We start from the raw sequence: 16,033 nt of genomic DNA on the forward strand, positions 1-16,033 counted from the left end.
TTCCACTAAAACAAGCAGCCGTGGGACCGTTTGATGTCATCATACGCAGTTTAAACAGATTTCTCACCTTTTAAATACCAAGGGGCAGCGTTTTCTTGAACATCTCACTAAGGAGGCTGCCTTTCACGAAGAGATACCGAGAGCTGGGAGGATAAAACAATCAGCAGACAGTTTACTCTGCAAACCCAGCACGGGGCTGGAAGGGTCACCGGGCTGGTAAAATATCACCTCGTCGTCTGGGGGTTGTTATACCAGAGGAAAAATTAAGGCACCCCCGCAAACTGACCCACTTGGGTTGCAGGCTGGGTTTTACACGATAGAGAAGACAGCAAAAGAGACTGAGCACCAAATTACTGCGGCTTGACTGTTTGAGCACACAATCAAACGCTGTTACTGAGAGAAAGCCAAGCGTACCTGGAAGACAAATAGCTGGAAGGTAAATGTTTCCTTGGGCAGCTTCTCAGAGGATGTAACATTTGCCTGCGAAACGGTCGCTTACCGGAATGTTTGCATCCTCTAGGAAACCGCAGCCACCACGTGCTGCTGGAGAAAAAGCAAACGTCTTAAACCAGGAAAAAAAAGCACGTTTTCCACTCATCTCGGGGATTGGCTGCCAAACACGGCCGTGGCACAGCCTTGTTAAAAACCACGCTGTCAGGAATGATCGTGAAAGAAACCAGAGCAGCGAGGTGAGGGAACAGAGGAGCAGCCTTAGAAACGTTCCAGTTGCAGAAGCCAGGACTGGAGCTTACTGCACGGGGGTTGTAGCACAGACAGGTGCTGTCTGCCACCATCTCAGTACCTGGCATTAGCAACACAGGACCTGATTTTTTTTTCTTTGTATTTATATGTAAATCAGCACTAAATAAATATACCCAGGCCCACAGGCTGCAATCTCATCTAAACCGCTAGATTGGAAAGATGTCCTCCATTCATCTGGAAATAGCCCGATATTGAAAATGCTGAAGTCACAAATAACTACACTGGAGAACAAAACGGACGTGTTTACCCACTACAAAGGGAAAAGGCTGAAAGGAGAATTTAGGAGGGGGATACAAAGGAGAAAACCCTCCTGTGGGTGCTGGAAGTCATGTGTGACCAGAGGACCGAGATGAAGCACAAGACAGGAGAAATCTGAAACAAAGGCACACAATTCTTCTTAACCATAGGGTACACACAGCAGGGACACCAGTAGCACCCCCACTGGAGTTACAAGAGGAGTGAACGCAGCCAGGCGCTGCAGATCTGGGGCTCATCATTTGTCTTGGGCAGCACCACACTCACAGCACTACAACGGGACTAAATGAAGCTGCTAATAGCTGCCTTCTTCAAGCAGTCCAGGCATTATTTCAGAAGGAAAATGCTTGGGGAGCAACTGGTTCCATAAATACAGTCCTCCTACAGAATTCCCATTCATTTACTTCCTTACCAGAGGCACTGGAAGGAGCTCATCTCTGCCAAACGCAAATGCTCAACTCAGAAGCCAGCGTGTACTGGTACTGGATGTTTGCACCTGGACCATTTTTTCTGGGCACAAGGCTTAACATGAAGCATGTTATCCTAGCCACTTTCTTTAAGAAGTCTGAAGAAAAACAGGACACCTGATAACAGATTCTGTATGCAACCCTTACCTGTAACCGCAGAACCTGGCAGAGTACCTTACAAAAAGAAAAAAGTCACATAAAAAAAAAAACAAAACACCCTAACCAAGTGTTACTAAAACTTAGGGGAATTTGCGCAAAACCTTGTTTGACTGTTTTAGAGATAGCTTATTTAGATTACTCTCGTTATTTAGATTACTTTCCTTTTATCAAACACCATTTTCTCAGCATGACTTACAAAATTGTTTTGAAAAATCCCCATCAGCTTAGTTCTTCAAATTGCTTAAGAGATTATATAGCACAACTGGCTGCTCTCCCCCTCTTGGAGGCATACATTAGAGAGCAGAGCCTCCTTAAAATCAATATTGAAGCACATGTTTGTGAAGCTCGGGCACTTGCCTTCAGTTTTGGCCACAGCACCTCGCCGTTTGCCTGCCCAGGTCAACACAGGGCACGTGCTGCATGCTCTGATGCTTGAAGAGCTGCAGGAACGCGGCTGGGAACAGAGCGAAGAGGAGCCCCAGCTCACTGGGAGCCTGACCCCAAAGGTGTGCAGCCACCTGAGCACTCCTTACCTTCGAAGGGAAATCAAATATTCATGCCCTGGCACCAGCTACCCGGCGACGAGCCATTTCCCAGCACTTACATTACTGTGAGCTATAGCACTTGTCCTCCAAGTGATTCCCGATGAGTACAGTAATAAATGAATCTTTAATATGATGCAATATTAGCTCAAATTTAAATATTTACGATGCCGTTAGCATATTTCAAATGCAGGCATGCTCCAGCTACTCCCTCAGCTGCTCATTTTCCTGGTCCGCCGCCGCCTGTCCAGAAGGATGCTCGGTGGGCTCAGACAAGCACACACAAACCACGTCTGAAATCAGTATACAATTTTCACAGATTTCCTTACAATTTGCTTTAACTAAAGCAGGGAAGCACTCAATCACAGTCTACACAGGCCATAATAATATCCTTTGATCGTGAGCACAGCGCGGGGAGCAAGAATTCTTATATTTATGAGCAATTTTGCAATACAAATATGCAAAACACCACAACACATCGGGACCAGAAAACCAACGCCTTGAAATAATAGCTTCCTTTTTTTTTGAAAGCCTATTTCTCAATCTTTTCAGCAACAGACGCTCTGAAAAGCATCCAAGGGAATGCCTTTCTGCAGCTCTCTCGCTATGCCATATTCTATATTATGCAGCTTCTTTCTGTCTCACCGGGTCCTAAGGTTCAGACATATCAAAGCACCTAAAGGACCTAATTGCCTCTTTTTTCTTTTTTTCCTTCCCTTTTTTTTTTTTCTCCTTTAAACATGAAGAATATGAAAGCAGATACTGAAGCTGGTCCTTGTTAGCAGGCCCATTTTCATCTCTTTAAACTCAAAGAGAGTAATTCCCTTGAAAATTGTCACAGCATTTTGGCAATCCATAAAGAGGAAGTTCAACAGCCTTAGGTCACTAATCATAACTACAGCAGATACAGAGCATAAATTATGTCTTAATATTTCACAGTAGTGAATCATGTATATTCTTTTATCTTAATTACTTGATTCTTTCTATAAATCAAATATTCCAGACATGTTTGCAGCCAGTAGGGTGTAAACAGCTGCGGTTCCCTTCTCTAAAGCGTTCATGTTCCATCTCCCTTCCTTTCTGCAAGGTTTTGTGCAAGCCTCATCGTAACCATTCCCTCCCATTTTCTTTTATGGATAGATAAAGTGACAAACAGCCAAGTGCCACCTTTATTGCTGCTCCTGTTGCACAGTAAAAAAAACAACTGGGGAAGTGTCAAGTGGCCTTCCTCTAATGGGGAACCTTTCCCATACACGAAGGCACGGCTGTACGGATGGAGTAACAAACGTTTTATTAACAGAGCGAGCTACTCGGGCATCTCTCAGACACTCCCAGAATTTCACCAAGAAGCACCTTACACTGTCTCGTATACATGGGATACACACGCACCTCCCGGGCTATTTTACCCACAAAATTAGGATATGGAGCACAAAGGGCCAAGTGCAAGCACTGTGGGGCTAGCTATGTGAAACAGGTCCATCCGAATCACGTCCCCTGGAATTGTCAACTGCAAGCCACTGCAGAAGGGATGAATCCCTTTCCCCTCACAGTCATCATCAGTATGAGACATGGCCAGCAACAGCACCTTTAAAATTCAGCGTTGTAAGGAACTACGTTTGTTATTTGACCTGCCAAAACCCTCACACTGGCTCTGACTAGTAATGAATCCACGTCGTGCACATCTTAACTCTAAAAAAGAGAGCGTTGCTGCACAAATAGTTAGCTACAAAATTTGCGAGAGCAAGACCCAAGCGTTCAACAGCCTTGTCCCAGCTGTGTGTAAACAGTGCGGCACTAAGGAGATGGGTTTGACAACAGAAAGCATTTGGAAAGACGAGATGAATCCTTCCAGTCTTGTCACCTGTAATTAGGCTTTGTACCCCAGCATGCTTTTTAAGGTGTTCTCTTGTCATGTTTTGATTGCGTCACTCAAGAGATCTTTTTATTATAGAAATTCAGTAGAAACACAAGCTGTATATCACGCCTGATGTGCTCTTATCCACAGACTGCTGCGAAGGCACTGCCATCATTTAATTCAGCAACAAAGCCAAGGCGTGCTCCCATCTCCAGAAATTCACCACAAATCACAGCGACAGGAGCAGGCACCACGTCAGGAAGCCCAACCCAGTGCCTGCAGGAGCTCCCAAGTCCTCCCTCATCGCCTCCACGTCAGGAACATTTCAGCTGCTGAAAAACAACTTCCAGAGCATCGCTCCTCGAGCTCCTAATGCCAGAACCTTACCTCTGGGGATCCTTGCATTTAGCTGGATTTCTGCTTTATGTTTGGTGCTGTAATTACAAGCAGCATTTTACTGCTATAAAAAAAGAAGTTTTACAAATAAAAGGAAAGTGCAGTTCTGTACAGCATCCCTGAGTTGTAGCAACAGTACCCACAGGTGCGTGGATCAGATGGTTTACAGAACCCCTCAGGTAACGGATTTTCCAAAAGCTCTCGAATAAAATTGAAGACTTGCTCAGCATAAACCTTGTTTTTTATAATTTTGTGTTGCTTTTAACCTTAAGATGTGCCTAGAAACAAGGCCCTAAAAGGAATAAGCAAAAAAAAAAAAAAACCAACAAACCTACCAACAACCAGAAGTTCTGCTTAGAAAGCCGAGGAGGATACTTACGCACTACTAATTTAATTAAAGAGTTATTTTCCTTTTAAATACCCTCTAATGGCCCAAAACGAACGCAGGCTGATTTAAAATCAATCATTTTAATCAAAATTACAAGTTCAAATTCTCCATGGATTGGCGTTCAGCGACTACAGAGCCAAAAACGCACATCCATCACAGCCCTGCTCCCTCCTTGCTCCAAATCCCAAGCCAGGAGAAGGGCAGGGTTATCTTGTTCCTGCAACACAGCCGAGTCTCAGGGTGATGCCTCCAGGCAGCCAGCCAGCCCCCAAACCCCATTTACGTCCCCAAACAAGCTCTGAGCAGCACGCAGACCTCAAGCCTGCCTTCTGGGGAGGATTTGCAGAAGACCTGAAGCTCTGTTGGACCATCATTGGGTGCAACAAGTCCTGAAATGGCCATGGAAGAGGGAAGGAGGCGCCCAGCCAAGCTGATGAGGGGCAGGGGAGGCCGAGCAGTGGTTTCTGCCTACGCTCACGTCTCTGCGTGGCTTCAGGTGGAGAGTTTCACAGCTGGGACAAGACCAAGCAGGGTGGTACCTCCCCGTGGAGGTCAGGGTCAGCAGCTGGTGGCGGGGCCTCCATCACATCCTCTGTCCCTGCAGGCTACGCCGTGTTCAGAGCCTCACTGCTGCCTGTAGGAGCAGAGCGAAGCAGCCCCGAGGTGGCCCTTCCCCAGCAAAAGGTAGGCAAGGAAATGGGGAGGGATGGGCCACGCCGCGATCTAGTGATCGGAACGACATTTCACTTTCCTTAAGGAAAACCATTTCCAAAGTGGGAAAACAAATTTCCTTAATGAGTTATCTCCACCGGCGTATGAAGCATAACAATGTATCTTCGGAGACTTAGCGCACAGGCAAGAAATCTGACAGTGCTCAAGTACCCCCAGATGACCAGAGAGAAAATTTCAACTTCAATAATCCTAAAGGTCAGGAGCGTTATTAAACATGACAGATGCCCTCGCTGTTCAACACCAGAGGACATGGCTAAATCTGTTCCAGCTCCATTTTCTCTTGCTACATGTAAAGCAGCAAATGTACCATTTAATGCATATTTAAAAAAAAAAAAAGCTAGAAATAATATTTTTTCTTCTCCCTGTTTTCAAGATGACAGCTACTGATTTATTTAGCAGTCAATTATCTCAACCCCAGGTGCCGGAAAGAGCCAGGCATACTTTGCTGAAAGGAAACAAGACAGTACAAAAGCAAAAAAAAAAAAAAAACATGCAAAAGGTGCTAAAGACTGCACTACCATGAGAAATGCCTTAAAAATCTAAAAATATGGGTGAATCAAATGTACAGAAGGATGCAAGTGGTTCCTGTATCTCCCATCGAGCCCCTGCTATTGTACTACATCTGCAGAAGTTCCCACGTACAAATTATTAGCCATATTTGTGCCTCTTGGTGAGGCAATGTGACAAGCAATCCTGATTACATACCACCACGAGTGGTATATTCTTGTTTTCCCCGTTCGCAGAGTATCTGCTTTTGTCCTTGGCTCACAGACAGGAACAGGGGTGGGGAGAGCGCTAATGGGATTTGTTTCAATTGCTCCTTCCTCCTTTCTTTCTTTTTTAAATTAGGAAAAAAATAACAATAGCAATTCTGCAAAAACGAGCCTGGGATTTCACAGCGGCCTATTTTTGTCCCCGCAATTCTCAGAATTCCCTTTCCTGTTTTACACACGAGCTGGCTCCCAAAAGCAACCAGCTTCACAAGGCAAGGGAGCGATTCACTGATCTAAACCAAGCTGACAAGCATCAGCAGCTCCTTGGAAAGCACTGCTTGCCACGCTCTGTTTTGGGGGGCACATAAGGCGTGCACGCAGACCTGGTGGCAGTGGTGCAGGATGAGCAAAGGGCTCTGCTGCTCCAGGAATGGCTTCAGCAGCCTCGCACAGAGGCAGGGAAAGGCTCCTGGAGCCTCTGCAGGGTGAATCCTCGCCAGCCCACGGACAGGCAGCCGCTTCCCAGGTGGCAGGAAGCCAGCTCTGCCAACTCCAGTTGCTCCAAATGCCCAGCACTGCAAAACAGACAGGGCAATCGCATGGAAAAACAAAATTGTGGAGTGTTCTGGGGGGTGGCTGCTCCCTTCTTTCCCCCAGATGGAACCCATAAATCGCACGGTCTGGGCTTCGGTTGTACAAATCTAGGGCACATGGAGGAAGAGCTGGATTCGAGCCCTACAATGATGTACAGATCGTCCTAACTCCCAGCTGTTTAATCCCTGTTCTTAACAATGCTGCCATCTGTTTTAAACCCCCAAATACGAACGTTGTCTCCGTCTGCAAAAGGCGAGGCGCTACCGTGACATCCCAGCTCCACACAAATTGGGTTGGTCGCACCGGTGCGTTACGCTGTGAAAGCTACTCAGAGAAAACAAACCCAAGGAAGCTCACAGAAATCCTGAACGCTCTTTGCTTGACAAAATCATGTCACGGATGAAGTTACAGATCCCTGCCGGCGCCAGCCAGGTCTGACTGCATCTCCACACAGCCCTGCGTGCTCTGGGTGTGAGATACGCTGTGCTGCCTGCTTCGGGCTTGATGCTTTCTGCCCCTGCCTTCTGAAGAAATACGACAAAATTAGATGAATATTGCTTTATTCTGTACCACGTTCAGCCAAACTCCAACACCCACGTTAACCCAGAAATCCAGAGCAGCCTCAGTCCTCTCTCTACAGCTGTGATCTCTCATCTGAGAGACATTCCACATAGCTTGCTAATTTAACACACCAAAGGCAAGCAAATCAATTCAGCGCTTGAAGAGCAGCCTGTTAGCACAGAAGGATTTTTTTTTTTGTTCCACGTACGTGCGAAGCCCTAACCCCACCGCGCACCACAGCTTCACGTCTGCGTGAAAACTCCAAGTGTCATCTGGGCAGAAGGAAATCACAGATCTATCGAGGAGCCTGGTAGAAGGGAAGGGAATTATCAAAAGGGATTCATATGCATCTGGAATGATTTTAATACAAAACGCGCCCGGCAAATCTCCCCGCGCTGCTGACAAATCACCAGCTGAGGTAAATCCCAGATAATGAAACATCGTAAGAAAGGCTCTATTTAATAATTTAGCCCCTGTCAAGGAGTTTGTATTGATTCTTGTTTTCAGCACAGGGAGAGAATGTTATCTTCAGCCTTACAGCTCGATGACAGCATCAGTGAATTTAATCACTGTGCAGCTCCTGCCATGCAATCCTTAAACTGTCACCTCTGATTCTTCATCATCCCTGCCGCCTCCCTCCAAAGCCCTCTCTGCCCACATTTTCATACTAATCCCCTGCCCCACGCGCGCCCCACCGTAATCACGGCGGCATTTCAATCTGCTCCGCATTAGACCTAACAGCCAGTCTCATTTGCAGGCTAAATTTTTGATTTTAAATAATTCAGCGCTCCTTCAAACGTCTCATTCGTCTCCCTCTTCTCAGCGAGGTGGCTCGGGATCCTAATGGCCAGCGGAGCTGGGCTGAAGGCAGCGGCTCGAGCAAAGGGTTGGAGCAGAAAGGAAATCTTTCAGCCTCTCTTGGCTGCAAAGGGGAGACGGAGCTGGAGAAGCCAGGATCTCTATTAATCAGCATTTTTTCCACACCAAAATGGAAAGGTCAAGCTGCCTCGTAACCGGCCAGGAAAAATTAGCCACAAATTAATTCAGCTGCAGTTCAGGAACAGAACGTCGATTCATCTGCAAACAGAACGAGGCTTTTAAATACATAAATGCTTGTGGCTACAGAAACCTCACCCAGAGATTTGCATTCAAAAGCATCGGCTCCTATAAAAGCACAGGGAACAGCAGATCCTCGCTTTAACATGTTTCCTAAAACACGAGGCTGCATGCAGGAAGAATACAAAGGAGAGGAAGCACGCACTGCATAATTTAGAAAAACAGATCTCTTAATTTTTCCCTCCTAATTCCCAGGGAGATGCAAGGCTTTCCATTTTATAACCCTTTGGATCACAGTAAAATGATCCCACAGGCCCTCCCAGACAAGGTCACCATACACAGATTTTCTATTACAGGGCACTAGCGGCATTTCACAACTGTCTTTTTATGCACTTCTGCCTTTCCATCCAGCCTATAAATTGTTACAAGGCCCTGGGGCAATCCAGCTGTATACTCCATTCAAATCAGGCTTCAAGGAGAAAGCGCCACAGTCAAGATGCTTCAATCAAGTAAACACACAGGCACAAAGGGCAACTGCATCACAACTAATAATGTTTTCTTTTATAGGGCAAATGCACCGTTTTTCTGTTTTAAAAGCACCGCAAGTTTCTCTCTGATGCTCAGATTCAAAGTGTAACCCATTAGCATTTTAAATGTGACACCAAATTAAGTCGAAACACGATAAATCAGAGGCATGCTGCTAGAATCCATTTGCTGCTTGGGTTCTCCCTCTGAGGGAAAAAAGGAAAACCTTAAAAAGGAAATCTGGATTCATTTATCAAACGCTGGAAATTCATAGCAAAAAAAGGTTTCAATGGGACAGGATTAGAAGGCAGATTTCTTATTGCCACTACCAGAGGCAAGGTGTGTTTTATTTGCACACGTTAGCGTGGATCACGGGCAGGGAGCTTGCTGGGAACACCACCAGCCACGCGGCAGTGCTGGCTGGCAGCGACCACCCTTTGGTATTTCTGGTTTACCCAACTTCTCACCTCACCTCCAACTGTTATTGCAGAGAGAAAGCAGGAACTACTTGCCTGTCAGATCCACCTTCCCCTTCTTTTTGGACGTGGCTTTCTTCCCTTTCAACTTAGAAGCAAGCTGCAATCACCTTTGTTTCAGTAAATTAATTAAACTATAATTGTAACACTTGTAAATAGAGCAAGCTGTGATTACCAGTGCTCTTACTGGGGCTGGAAGTTGAAATTGAGGCAGTTCCACATTCCGTTTTGCTTCTTTCTCCCACAACACTGGTATTGAGTCAGCATTCACCAGTGATCTCGGCATAGAGAAGAGCATTTCCAGCATCCAACATTCCTTGCCTGACTTGATTTCAGTATCAGAAGTGGCAATCAAAGCTGGATACACATCCTTTTAGGTGCATAACTAAAGAAATCATATTTTAAATGCACCTACCACTGCTGTGTCACATTTAAGCCAACAGCTGGTTGTTTGGGAGCGAAGGCATCTCCTACAACCCAGAACCATCTCGTTTTTTGGCCATAACCCACTGGAGCAGCTCTGACGCCCCGCCTGGGGTCCTAGTGCTGAGCATCAAAAGCCATCTCAATGACCACCCTGCACGCATATTAATTGAGTGGCTGCATATTAATTGGATTTTCTTCCACAAGTCAGTCATCTAGGTTGTAGTCATGTGTTCATATCATCTGGAAGTAATCACAATCAACATTTTAATTAAGATAAAGGGAACGGACTGAATTTTAGGACTTGTTACCATTAACAAAGAGATTAAGAGAAACTTTACTTTAGAAGGATTATAATACAAAGAAGAAAACCATTAAATGCTATTTCATTAAAAACTACAACTACGAAGCTATATCCTCAATCTGTCGAGAAGCCAAATCCATTTCGTCAAATGCCCTTATCCAAAGGGAATCCAGGGAGAAAGTCTATTTTCAAAGCGTAGCCTTTAATTAAAAAAGAAAAACATCTTTAAAGGCCATGGTGGGGGAGTAGGGGGTGAAGAAGCCAAAAATATTGGTGCGTGAAAGAGAAACATGAGTGCCTGAGCAGATCCTTAGCTGTGTGCACAAGGAATTCAGGATAACGATCTTCTGCCAGAAACTCGGAACAAGGAGATCAAATGGATCCGGGCCAGGTCTGACTTACTCTTGGCAGAGCTTAGACTTCAACTCCTGGGCCACAATAATATTAAGATCTTTTATAGGATAAGTAACTGAAATCAGGCTTAAATCTGAAGGACTACATGAAGTGACTGAAGAGACGGTATCAATTTAGGAAAATTAGCATTTGGGGGAGGAAGCAACAGTTGATTCCCAGCTACTTATTTCAGAACCACTGAAGTTCAAAACCTCAGGGTCTGAAGACAAATCATCTCTCTTCACTTACTGTTGATTATCAACTAAAATAGAGCCCAGTTGTTATTCTGCTGTCTGTATATTTGTAAAACCAAAGCACATTTAAGAAATCCTCTGTGAAGGCTGTAGATTATTATTATTACTTTTAACATTTTTGACCTGAGCCAAATTAAACCAAACAAGAAGCATGCTGGAAGAGAGAGTATCTTCCCCTCATCCAAGCCCTTTCATAACTTTGTGATGACCAGAAAATTTGTGTTGATGACAGCAGTGGGCTGCTTTTGGAAGGGCTGCATCGTTAGGAATTCAGCGGTACTATTGCAGAGCTCAGTCAAAAGCAGCAGGCTGCCGTACAGGGGACATCTCAACACACACAGCCTCAACTGTGGTTTGCACACAGAAGGAAGAATGCATCAGTAAAACAAGGGGGAAAGATGTTTTAAAACAGGCAGCTCAGCACTAATTGCTTCTATTTTATTGACCTGCGCATGTAATCTAAACCCCAAGCTGTACGACTGTTCTAAAACAAACAAAAAATGGGAAATGAACCCAGAATTAAATGCTAATGGATCCTGTTGTGTTGTGTTTTGTTTTTTTACAGTGCTACCTTACACCATTTTCCTCCTCCTTAGAGCTGTCCAAGTTATGTCAGTGACGCATTAAAGCCACACTACCGTGCCCTTTTCCAAGCTGCATCCACGCAGTCCAGCTTTCCAGTTGCACTTTGCTGTTTCTCATGACAAATATCTGCAAAGTAACTGACACCGTGCGATGGCCAAGCCAAGCTTAACAATAAAAGGGTAAGGGAGTGACTCCCAAGGAAGGAATTAATGCTAAGAGAGCTTAAGATGATGTTTCACATCAATAATGGCACAAAACCCAATCAGCAGAGGGGAAAAAAACACTAATAACTTGTGTTGGTTTAAGTTCAGTCAACCATCTCATACTTTTCTGATGGACTAAGGCAACTCCAGTTTTAAAACTAAAGTTCAAACACTCAGCAGGGATGAACCAACAGGAAGCATTTATGGCACATTGCCTCCTTTGGCATGACCTGATGCCCCATCACCTTCTCCAAGGAAAGGAGGCAAAAGCTGTGTTTTATTAGTCAGTACCTCCAAGTATAGTAAATGGGAAATTGAAGGGAGGGGGAATAGATCAGCTGAAAAAAATCTCCTTGTCCTAGCAAGACGAGACTCACAGGTAACACTTTCTGGTCCTCTCTCCGTGCTTTTCCACCACCTCCTGCTGTTTCCCTTCACCAAGAAGAGGTTAACCAACCAGGTTACTGAATGCTATTGCAGAAATCAAGCCTTTTAGTGAAAGCATGCCACTACGCTCAGGTTTACAAGTGAAAACACATGTTCCTAGCACACGAGGTCTGTTGTCATCGATGCACAACACCCGTGCCAAGCATGCACCTGAATATTTCCACGATGAAACTTAAATCACGTTGTAACCAGTGCTACCTTACCAAAGCTGTATTAACAAGGAAAAAAAAGGCTATTAGTGAAGACATCTGGTAGAGTTAAAAAAAAGTTCAAGTAATGGCACTGTCTGGAAACCCGTGGCTGTTTTGTTTCTTGCAGCAGCTCCATTACCGCACCGCATTAGATCTGCGCGTCCCTGGAATTTAATAGATCTCTGCCCAGAGGAAGCTTTGCCAACCAGATCTGGTTCAGATCAGGCTACAGTGGGTTTGGCAGCACTCTCTGCCTCTGAAGAGCAATCAATAAAATTACCTTCATGCTAAGTTCTGCTGCCTGCCAGATTTACAGACTTCCTATAGCATACCTTTCAAGCACGGCTGAGACGGTTTGTCACAGGGCTACCAATCACCCTCACATTTACATCCCCGCGCCTCCATCAGCAGCTGACAGATACCGGTAATCAGTTCCAGGGATGCTGTCACACCGAACGAACGCAACGAGAAAGTTTGTCAAAGCTAATGCAGTCGCTGAAATTCCCTATCAATTCAACAGACCCCGGCTAGTGACAGCCAAAGACGGAGAAATTGGAGCAAAAATCTCAATTATGCAAAGACAAAAGAGATTAGAAGGCAAAAGAAGGAAAACGTGAGCTATGAAAACAGATTTTACTTTATTTATTGAATGGAGTAAGGAAGCACACAGGGTTCAATAGGAACCAGACCAATCCCACTCTGCTAATTTGTCAAAAAACGGAGCGAGACAAATCTCTGCATATTTTCCTTGCTATCCCTTCCCCCATCCATCCCGACGTCCTACCAACTTTTGAAGCTAAAAGGCTCCTACAATGGGCAGCTGGTTTTTGAACCCAGCACTCAGATCTCAGCATGCTGCCAGCAGCTGAAACGTGCAAGTGAGTTTTCACTCCCTCCTGGCTCCTGCATGCCATCATCTTTTTAAAGCAGTGCTCAGACAGATAAAAATAACAGGAGAGATCCAAGACATCGTGCCTTAAAAACACTGTTACCTCACTCGTGACTCCCAGCCCTTTGCTCGCATCCTAAACAAGCACTGCATTGGCTTGGATCCTAAAATAATACCCCACTTGAAAGGAACTGCATCTTTCTACCCTGCTTTTCAGAGCAATTGGCGTTTTGTGGCCAGGCTAAGTACAAGTGCATTTGTATTTGCTGCAGCATCTTCCACTGAGAAAGGCACAAATGGAAGCTTCCCTAAAAACACACCATTTCATACCCTGTGGTATCTTTCACATCACATGCCACTCTAAACAACAAAGGGACCTGAAAATTTGACTAGTTTCTTAAAACTGCACCAGTACAATGAGTTCCAGTTACGTGGCAATGCTACAAGTGGCACGCAGTGCTGGAGCAAAGCATCGGGGAATTGCCACCAGCTGCTGAAGTACTTTCCATTCGTATAAATACCACCAATAAAACAGCCCTCCTGCTTGCATTAACTGCATTTCTCAAGCTCAGCCCTGTGATTCCCACCCAGGCAGGGTGCTCAGGAGCCCCTGGTGCTGTCCCTCCAGCCTCTGATGCCTGCCCCGTGCCTGAGCTCCGTGGAAGCCGTGAGCACCCAGTGAGTCTGCAAGCCATCCTCCCAAAATGTCTTACTGGGAGTGCTCACGCTGAGCCACGAGGTCCATGCCTGGTCCAAACATCTGCAAGCACTACCAAATCGGAGGGGGAAGAAGTGAAGGGACAGGAAACGTCTCTTCTGACACCATCTTTGCTCCCCAGCAGTGCTCCCTGGGGATCCCCCAGTTTCAAATCAACTCCTTTTCAGCATGACACCGGGGTATTTACTGCACACCTTAAAAGTGTGCCAAGAAGTTGTCCCAGCAGAGCAGTTCTGCTATCAGACCTGGTGTTAGGCAGCTCCCCAGGAACACAGGAGACGAACGCGTTGTCCAAGTGCTTGCGATGCTGTTCATCCTGCACAGAAACCTGCCTGACAGAGCTCCTACAGCACTGGCAGCCCAGAAGGGACACAGCAATTACTTAGAGTGCCACTTTTGCTGACAGCTTCCCTAAGACAACACTCCTAGTTAATCGTGTTTTACTTCTCAATTCCACCCAGCTATTTATATGAATCCCAGCAAGCTGGAAGGAGCCCAGGAACACAGGACTGGGGAAGACAAAGGAGGATGAATGTTACCCCTGACAGCTCCTAACCCGGTTAAGCCGAGCTGATCAAATCACTGAACTTCTTCCCACACTGAACCACTTGATTTCCCGACTCAGGAGGCAAACATACCAGACTTGCTTTGGTCCTCTGGTTGTCCCCAACAAGTTTGGGAACCGAATGTGCTGCTCCTCCTCCCAGCCCCAGTTTATCCTAAAACAAGAGCCAGTAACTCAAAGGGAACGACCAATGTCAGCAGCATCACAGCTCTGCTTCACGCAAAGCAGCACAGAGCAACAAAAAGCAGGAGGGAATAGAGACAGCTGACAAATAGCAGTAAGTAAAGCTTCATCAGGAGGAATTTATGGCCACTGGTGAAGTGCAATCGTTCTTTGGGAAAGCAAGAGAACTGCTCCTCTAGTATCAGTTTTAGTAGGCTGGATTCATCTTAACGGCAAGAGAAACCAATGATGGAAGTATGAACTAATGCGAGGCACTATGCCAGCGTACCTGCAGTAATTGCTGGAACTGCACAGAGCACATCAGAAAACCCGTTACTGGCTCCTCTGTGCCACCAGCCCTAGCCCCTAGAATACAAACTGCTCCAACATTTGTAGCATCTGCACTACTGGAGAAGTACAACCTCAAGTTGCAAGCAATTTCTCCCCATTTTGCTGAATTGCTCTGCTATTTGTTAAAGTGAAGCAGGCAAAACAGCTCTAAAAGAGAGATGCGCTTTCTAATACGACTAATAACATGAGAGGGAGGGAGGCCATTCAGAGGCAACGTAGCATTATTTCAGTATTTTCTTCTGCTTCCTTTGCCTCCTTCGACCTGTTCGTCAAATGTAGGAAGCTTAAATGCTACAGTAGGCTTCATAAAACCTCTTCCTAGCTCTGTAATAATCTTAAACCCATATCCAACTATGATTTAAGGTCTTACTGGAAAGAGCAAGCTGAACTCCAATTTACTTGAAGAATACAACTGAACAGCACTCGAGCCTCTTCCCAGGACTGACCCTTTTTACCCTGCAAGAAACTGTGCGCATATATCAGACAGCAGTTGTCATCTCAACTCCTCCCCACACCTTTTTAGCAGTTAAAAATAAAAATAAAAACTCCACTTTTGTGTCTGAACTGCACCTAGAGCACTGGGAAGTGTAGGCTAAGACTCATACGTGCAGCCCAAACCTTGTATTTATGATAACCAAAATGATAATGTACTTAATTAGTAGGCGACATTTCAAAGCTGTTGACTTTTTCTTCCCTGCTTCACTTGACATGTTCAGCTGAAGGCAAAACAAGACTGTTTTCCTGTTGGTATCTGGCACTAGGAGAGGAGAAATCAAGTGTCCTTTCCACTGTACATCTTTCCTTTCCCCAGCAGAAAAATCAACAGTGACAAATGCACTGAAAATTCATCTTTGCAAGCATAATCAGCATCAAAGGTTGGGGGTTTTTTGGTTCTGTCATTTCTACAAGTTCCTTTTACGCATTATGTCAGCAAGAAAAATCCAGCAGGGAAAAAAAAAGACCTCAGAGCAGGCAAAAGTAAACATAAAGCAGTGGTACTATTTCCATTTCAAAATACAGAAAATTGCCAGCAACACTGATGTCATATCCTTTGCACATTGAAAACA

General features: G+C 45.2%; 1 protein-coding gene across 4 annotated transcripts in view; it reads right to left on the reverse strand.

Moving 5' to 3' along the window:
* RERE (arginine-glutamic acid dipeptide repeats) overlaps positions 1–16,033 on the reverse strand; it is a 222,880-nt gene that overhangs the window by 117,014 nt on the left and 89,833 nt on the right. The gene's annotated exons all lie outside the window — the stretch shown is intronic.

This window comes from Netta rufina (assembly GCF_964035555.1).
Source record: "Netta rufina genome assembly, chromosome: 22".
NCBI classification, from domain to species: domain Eukaryota; kingdom Metazoa; phylum Chordata; class Aves; order Anseriformes; family Anatidae; genus Netta; species Netta rufina.